The following is an 8,456-nucleotide window of genomic DNA, read 5'->3' as shown; positions in this document are numbered from 1 at the left end:
TCCTCCCAGGGCAGCCCCACTCCTCTTGGCCTCACCACTGCTGTTGAGGCTGGACTTGGCCCTCTTCCTGCTCTTCTTCCCACCAGCAGTCCAGGACACGGAGGGCTCCCTGACCCTTAATGGGAGCACTCTTCTTGCCACATCCCTGCTCTTGAAAGCCTTCCCTTCCCCTTGCAGGCTGAACCCACTGGAGTCTGCCCTCGCCTGCACATCTCCTCCCACCCAGAACAACTTACTCGACCTTTCTGCCTCCACATCCCCCTGCAACCTTCCTCCTGCCTTGGCCTCACGTCTGAATGCTTTATGTTTGTCATATGATTTTAAATCTGTCAACAATTCATCCATCTGCTGCCTCCTGGGTTTTTAATGCCACAAACCTTTCTGGGATACAGCCTTGCACAAAGCTGTCAGTGGAAAACAAAGATGTACCTTGTCCAGAAACCAAACCAGCTTTTAAATCTTTTCTTTCCAAAGTGCTGGGCAGTCTCAAAGAGTGGCTTCTTCCCACTGTGAGCAGAAAAGCCATGATGCTATCCAGTCTAAAATAAACATTATGGGAGAGGCGATAAGGGGAAATATTTCAGCTGACTAAGAGTGATGTGGGTTCAAATCCAAGCGTAAGCTGATATTGCCTGTAATTTGCTCCTGAGCCAAAAACACAGACTGGGAGTGAAAAAATGGAAAGCATTAAACAACAAGCAGCGACTCTGGAAAACTTCAGCATTTCCATTTATGTTACTATTTTTTTAAATAACCTTCAGTTTCACGGATCATAAAGTTAATTTGGAGTTAACTTCCCTTCCCTGTAAGTAGACAAAGCTGCTATCCTACACATTCGTTAATGTTTATTCAGCACTCAGAAGCTATAAAGCGCTTGAGAGCACTAACTATTATCAACATCCTCCATGCCACCCAGCAGGCACATAACCCTGCTGATTGCTTTTGCTCTCCTTGTCTCCCCCTGCGCCCCAGCTCTCCTCCAGCCACTGCGGTAGCAATCACAGCCATCTAGCTCCATCTTTACTGCTTTTCCTTCAATGCCAGCACCTCTCCCCTGCAGGCAGAACTCCTTTCCAGACCTCTCAAAGCCTAATCCAGACCAGCAGCCAGGCACCCACTGTCAGCAGCAGAGTCCGCAGCAATCAGTGCCTCTTCCTGCCTGGCCAACCACAACCACGTCTCATCTCTCCAAGCTTCCCACCATGAAGCTGGCAGGGGTAGCACCCTGTGAGCGCTGCCCACTCACCAAAAAATCCCCTCCCTGCCTTTAATAAGGGACAGCCCAGAAAACCTTCAGTTGCCAGAGGCAGGTTGGCAGGAAAGGAGAAGTGGTGGCCTCCACAAGGGAAGTGGCAAGCGAGGTAGACAGCAGGACTGGGGGTGAAACCCAGATTTCTCAATTCTCAGAAGAGTCCCGTTGCTGTCTCATGCACAGGTCAGGGTTCACTTCCCAAAACTGCCAAATCACTCAGCTCCTTCTGCTCTTGGGTCATCCTCCCCTTCCTACCCAATCTCTCACTCACTCTGACCAGGCTTTTGTGGGCATATTTATGCTCTTTGTTTTGGAGATCCAGCTCCCCTCTTCAGTCCTTTTTTAGGAAGCATCTCTGCTCCAGCCAGGCTCATTAAGTGAAATGCATTTCCATTTTCTACTGCAATACAAAGATCTATCCCTTCGATGTTACAGGGCAAACTGGAGACCCTGACACCTGTGTGCCAGCACAAGTCCAGCCATAAATAGTAATCCTCTACCACTCTCCTATGTCAATATTCAGCAAAGGCCCTTTAAAGCCATGCAAGAGCCTGTGCCACAGCATCCTAGATGAAAATCCATGACCTCATGATGCCCAAATCCTTAAGCAGCTGCAAGAGCCTCAGTCACTAATCACAGAGGCGACTGGGTGCTGCTCTACCTCATTTCTAGCTCCATTAGAGCTGACCCTGCCCTCCACTGACATCTCTCAGTGAAGCCACAGCTCACACAAATGCAGCTGCACAAAGATAACAGTCCTTTTTAAGAACACATTGCCCTAGATTTCCACCCCCAAGCACCCCTGCATCTAGCCCGTGGTCTGCATTTGGGGGATCACTGCTTGCAGGAACAGAACCCTGGAGGGAACCAGTACTCTGCCACTGGGAGTAACAAGCCCTCACACTGAGCAGGTAAAGCACTCCCAGGGAAAGAGACTCCTCTTCAGCAGCTCTCCCGCAGACTTGCTCTGACACACTGAACTTCATGTAACCTCCCTCGCCCGTTTTCAGACCTGCCTAGTGATCTGGTCCGAGTGAGACGCTGGGTTAGGGATAGGCAGCACTGCATCCGAAACACAGGCCCTCTCAAGCCCATGCCCCTTTGCAATTGCTCAAATTAGCTGCTCAAAACCCACTTCTGAAAATTTACCAATTTAATCCTCCTTTCCTACCTACTCATCTAGAAACTGGGGAGATCATAACTCTCCTCATCCCCAAAGAGCTGAGAAGATGACAGTATCTCAAACATGTAAATTATGGTTGGCTTCACACAGGTTTCTCTCAGGATGACCTGAAAGCAAACAGAACTGCATTTCAGTAGAGGCCACTAACAACCAGAACCAGCAGCAGGAAGAACCATCAAGCAGGAGCCATCAAGGGGACAAGTAATTTACAGCCATGCCACGGAAGATGAGACTGGTAGCTCTCTCGACACATGCAGCTATCAGCACAGCTGCACACACACCTTCACCACCAATCATAACAGAACTGCTTTCACCAGACTGCAGCTCCTAATTACAAGACTTGAACACAGCCTGAACCAAACCCTCTTTGGATTTAGCGCAGGATGGCTCCAGGGACTGGTACAACCTCCACTCGAGGCGACTTGGTTCCAATCCAACCACAGCCATTAGCAAGTGAAAGGTATTGCCAAGCAGCAGCTGCTCAGTGGCTTGCGTGAAACAAGTTTATGGTTTCACTCCAGATCCTGTCACAAAAAAACACCCCAGTTACCTCCATGGTGCTCAGAGGTGTGAACCCAGAAGCATCCACCCACTTCTCCAGCGCTGGAGACACCAGCCTGGGAGGTGCTCCCATCCGGGCCCAGCACCAGCTCCTCGGAGCCAGTCCTGACCTCCGCAGGGTTTTCAGAACCAGGTATGTTTTGCAACTTGGCAGAAACACACAGCTAAATAACAGAAACCACCACCCACATGAAGCCAGAAGAACAAAGTACCAGTGTTTTCCTGCCCCAGACTTGTGCGTGCCCCATCTCCTCTCTCGTACCAAAAATAGCTTATACTTTTTCCCTCTTGGCAACAACAAACCGAGGTTTGAGTGCATTTGCTTTCAATAAACTAAACGCATTTTGCAAGAGTTTCTCTCATATTGAAACTTACCCAACTGAAGTTATAAAATACAGTCCCACACAGAACTTCCCTCCCATGGCATCTTGGGACTCAGCCTCCAAACACTGTGAGCCTTGCTTACTGTATTCCCCACCCAAGGCATGGCCTCTGTGCAGAGCTGGCAGACCAAAGCACATGAGCTATATCCCAGAGTTACCCAACGAGTCAGCAGTGAAATTCAGGGAATTAAGTACAACTTCACTAAAGCCATCCAAGAAAAAACAGCTTTCACTGGAGCCCTCCACGAGTTTTGCCACCACTTTCAGAAGCAACAGAAATACTCACCCAGTTGTCCCAGCTCACATTCCTTGCCTTTCTGAATCGGTAGCGTTACCAAACCTTTATCTGTGAAGCACATGGCAAACTAAAACTTAACCTTGCTGATAAAACCCTTACACTAAATGGAAAAACTCTTACCCCACACAGCCAAAGAATACCAGCAGACCAACATCACATCCACCACAGCCAGATTAAAAAGGCCGTATTCAGCGAAACCCTGACGTTTTCAGGCATTCAGAACACCAACCTTTGCTTCGTGCAAATACTGAGGGAGAGGTCGCAGACAGAGTTCAAACCATAAATGCCTGTGAGCAGAAAGGGCGGCGTTAGGAACTCCCCATCGCACAGGTCAGCACTGTCCTCTCGGGCGAATTCTTGAGCTGACCCAAAACACAAAGTTCAGGGAGCAGACCCAGCCTCCAGCGCAGGCAGGAGCTCCCGCAGGCTGTACAAGCAGGGACATCCACAGGGTTCAAAGCGATGGAAGGAGGGATTGGGTCAACACAGCCCCCGGCCCCAGGCAGCACCAGCCCCAAGAGGGCCAGAGTCCTGTAGGTTTTGCTGCTTCAGTGGCTTTGGCAGCAGCCCACATGGCAGGCAGCTGCCTGCACCCACTGCAGCCTGCTCTTTGTGCATTGTCAGGGCAAGGGAGCAGGAGGGAGGGCCGAGGGAGAAGAGGGAACAGGAAATCATAAGAATCGGCAGTCACTCCCGACACTGCAGCTGGGCTTCAGGGACACATACACTTGTTGCCTGCAGACACCGGCCCTGCTCCCCACCGTAAACATTTACACAGCAGCCGCTGAACGCCACAGCGCCAGCTCAGCGAGCTCCGTCCTTCCCACCGCCGCCGGGCCCAGGCTCCCCCGCCAGCACGCACCGGCACGGCTCGGGGGCCGGGCCCGCATCACCCCACCCGGCCCAACGGCGCCTGCGACTCACGCTCGTGTGCCAGCGCGAGCCCACCGGCTTCCAACGCGAACGTGGGGCCAACACGGAAAACAGATCAACACTGGAAGGGGGAACGAGGCAAACAAACGGCCCTTGGGGTGCACCCCCCCAACCCGGTGTCCCCTCGAGTTCCCGCAGTGCGGGGCTCTCCCCGAGCACCCCGAACCGCGCAACGCTTTCCCGTGAGGGTGAAACACAAGAAAACGCGACAAAACCAGAAAGTTTCTCGTCAGCGCCCCGCTCCCGCGGCACGTTTCGGCTTTACATAACGGCGGCCGCCCGCTCCCCACCTGCCGGGAGCGGCCCCTCACGGCCCGGCCCCCGCCCCGAGTCGCAGCCCCACACCGGCGGGGGCCCGCTGGGGGCAGCGCCACGCCCGGACGCACCTCCCCGCTCCCCACAGCTCCGCTCCCCCCCCTTACCTAATCCCGCCGGCCCCATCGCCGCTGCCGCCGCTCCCTCCTCGCCTCACCTCCCGCCTCAGCGGCCGGCGGGGCAGCGCCCGGCGCGGGGACCCGGCCCCGCCATCTGCGCCGTGTTTATAAATCCAGAGCCATGGGGCTGCTCGCCGCCCGTCTGTGTATGTGAGCGTCGCTCTGTTTGTCGTTGGGTCCGCCCGCCCGCGGGGCCGGGCCGGGCCAGCCCCTCCGCCGGCCCAGCAGCGCCCTGCCCTGCCCTGCCTGAGCGCGGCGGGAGGCGGCGGCGGTCCCTCAGGCCGCCCCACAGCCGCCCCGGCGGCCGGGCGAGGCGGGGCGAGGCGGGGCCGCGCCGCCCGCGCGCCTTAAAGGCGCCGCGCTCTGCAGCCGCCCCGCAGCGCGCAGCGCCGAGCACCGGGGGCCCCGGCTATGGCCGTGCTGGTGCCACCCGCAACGTTTGAGCCCCGAGCGGTCGGGGCCGTCCCCCAGCGCCACGGTGAGGGCGCCTCGGTGCTTCCCCCAAAGGAAGGCCGGGGGTCCCCCGGAGAAGGCCCATGGTGCCCATCCCAGCCAAGAAGGGGTGTGCAGGCGGCCGAGGGTGTGCTGGCTTGTATCGGCAATAGTGGGGCTGGGAAGTGGTCATCCGCCTGCACTCGGCACCGGTTGGACTCTTCTACCAAGTATTGAGTGATAGGGACAGAGGTAACGGCCTCAAGCTGAACCAGGGGAGGTTTAGATTGGACATTAGCAGCAAGTTCTTCCCTAAAAGGGTAGTTAAATATTGGAACAGGCTTCCCAGGACATTGCTGGAAACACCGTCCTGGAAGCGTTCAAAAACTGTGTAAATGAGGCCTGTACTGGCATGGTTTAGTGGTGGCCTTGGCAGCGTTGGGGTAAAAGTCGGATTTGATGATCTTAAAGGTCTTTCCAAACCAGGTGGTTCTGTGAGCCCCAGCCCCGGACCGGGGTCTGTGCTGCACGTAAACCTTCCCTGGGGAGTGATTTTGGCAAGGAAATCTGAGCACTTTAACAAGCAGATGCCCACAGGAGCCGGGTGCTGAGGCCGCCCAGGTCACTGCCACGCCATTCCCATCTTCCAGTTTCACGCCCCAGCTTCTGATTTTTACTAATATCCTGCTTTTTCCTACTCCATGCTCCCAGGGGGGATGAGCCACCACCATTCCTGCTCCACCGTTCCGGGTCTCCTGCCGTGGATGGTGCACAACCCAAAAAGCTGGAAAAGCCCTTGCAAACTCCGCTTCTCCCCCCCCACTGCAGCAGGAAATGTGGGCAGAGGGGGGTCCCCTGCGACTCTACCTGCCTGCAGTTTATTTCTCTTTTCCTGCGTCTCCACGAGTGGCATTTTCCCTGGGATGACAGGGTGGGCAGCTCATTCCCTGCCCCTTTGCTGCTGGGCAAAGGGACTCTCCCGGTCCCACACTCGGTCTCCTCAAGTCACCAGACTGGATATGTAAGCACAGGCACACACCTTGGTTCAAGTGTAAATGTGAGCATAAAAATCAGGACCAGGAGTCAAATTGTCTTGAAGGAGCCCTGACGTGCTGGGAAAAGCAGGAAAAGTCACCCTTCCATGCCCGCAGCAGCTGGGTGTCAGCAGCATCAGGCAGCACTTTCCATGAGGTTCAAGTGCATCTCACAAGCTGAGCGTCTTGCGAATCAAAGCAGCAGATTAAATCTTCCTCTCAAAGCTGTGTTTATCATGGAAGATAAAGGACTGGATTTATCCCTGTTGCTCTGCTCCAGCCATTTAGCATTTCTTGAGCTTCTTTTCTGCCCGTGACGTTTCACTTAGTGAATGGAAGGCAAGTCCTGTACCACAGCAAAAAGACTCAGACATTCATTTTACAGGAGCCAGGAGTCAGGCTTTTGGGTTCCAGTGACCTCAGAACAACATTATAACCCTATGTATTTAAAAAACCCTCAGGGTTGAACATACTTTCCAGCAATGCTGAATATCCTGCCAGTGCACAGATGGATTGTTTGCCCTTGTTCCTACAGTCCAGAAGGCCATGGTCCCAAAGGGAATTGCTGGGCTGGTATCACAGTATGAATATGGGCTTTTCACAGTGGCATTGCTCTTACAACAGCGGGGAGGATTTCCTTTGCATGCCTGGCCGTCTGTAACTAGCAGCTACCAGATCCCACTGGTGTTTATAAAGCCATTATCCACAACCACTGCGCTCAAAATACCCAAAATAATGCCCAAATTACCAAATAACACCCCAAAATAACAGTTGTCCCAATGTTGTAGGGCTAAGTGACTTCAAGAGTGGTCAAGACCAAGCAGTGAACCCCTCTGGCCAAGATCCTGTCTGTCTTCATCACCCTCATCTTAACAATATCCTAATGAGGAGCATGTGACTCTCCTTAGTGCAAGAGGCTGGATACATTTGTATGGTATTGCAAAAGGCAAATCTCTTCCCCATCTCAAAGCAAGAACAATGAGTTTGGCTTTAAAATAATGGCCTTGCAAACACCAGGCAGCAACAGTGCACTCTTTGCAAAGGGGTTCTGGCTTTTGGAGCCTCGAGGCTTCGTGTTTTCAAGCTTTTTCCCTGCGATTGTGGAAGCTGGCAGCTTCTTGTTCTGGTTAAATCACACATGAGGTCATGGCAGCATCTCAAGGCTCTGGGAGCTGCAGCTTCATGAAAGCAAAGGCTCCAGTGAGCATCACAGAGCAGAGGAAGAGCTGGTGCGGGTCGCTGTGCCGCTGCTGGACACGTACACACACATTAAACACAGGAGGCAGAGCCGGGCTGTCGCTGTAATCACAGTCTATCTGTGCTGCGAGGCTGCAGATAGCTTACACAGATTTTCCGTAGCATTTCACTCCGAAGCTGCCGTTGATAGCTATTCCATCAGATAACATGGTAATGTGACGCACCTCTGAAGCATCCAGCAGCAAAGACAGGGATTTATCTGAAGCAGAACACTGGAGTCCTGCCCCACATTCTGGAGATGTTTCACATTAAACTTGCCCCGTGCCCAGCACAAATGCAGGAAATGGGGGTGTTTTCTCGCTTGGGTTCACCTAAACTCCTCCAGGAAAAGAAGCGAGATGCAAAACAGGAGCTCACTTTGAAACCACCCTCCCATGGAAAGCTTCAGGGGAAAGTAATTATACTTAAAGCAAGCAGCCTTTAAACTAAGTCATCCTGTAATGGACTTTATCGGAGCATCAGCCCACTAGGACCAGTGGGCATGAAAACCGTAGTGACCTCCACAACCTTGTGTGACCCATGCTTACTAGCATGGGGACAAGGGGTGCTAAGACCCCCAGCACCATGGAGGGATGTACGGTGAGGGGAGGGAGCAGTATGGGGGTTGCATCCCTGCCCTGCATGATGCAGTGTGGCTCCCTCCAAAGCACCTTCCCACCACCCCAGTGACCTGCCTTTACTTGATCCAG

The sequence above is a fragment of the Pezoporus flaviventris genome, unplaced genomic scaffold (genome assembly GCF_033815535.1).
Source record: "Pezoporus flaviventris isolate CSIRO_AGI_PZ_B2104156 unplaced genomic scaffold, CSIRO_AGI_Pfla_v1 ptg000041l, whole genome shotgun sequence".
Classification (NCBI taxonomy): Eukaryota; Metazoa; Chordata; class Aves; order Psittaciformes; family Psittacidae; genus Pezoporus; species Pezoporus flaviventris.
This window is presented reverse-complemented; position numbering follows the sequence as displayed.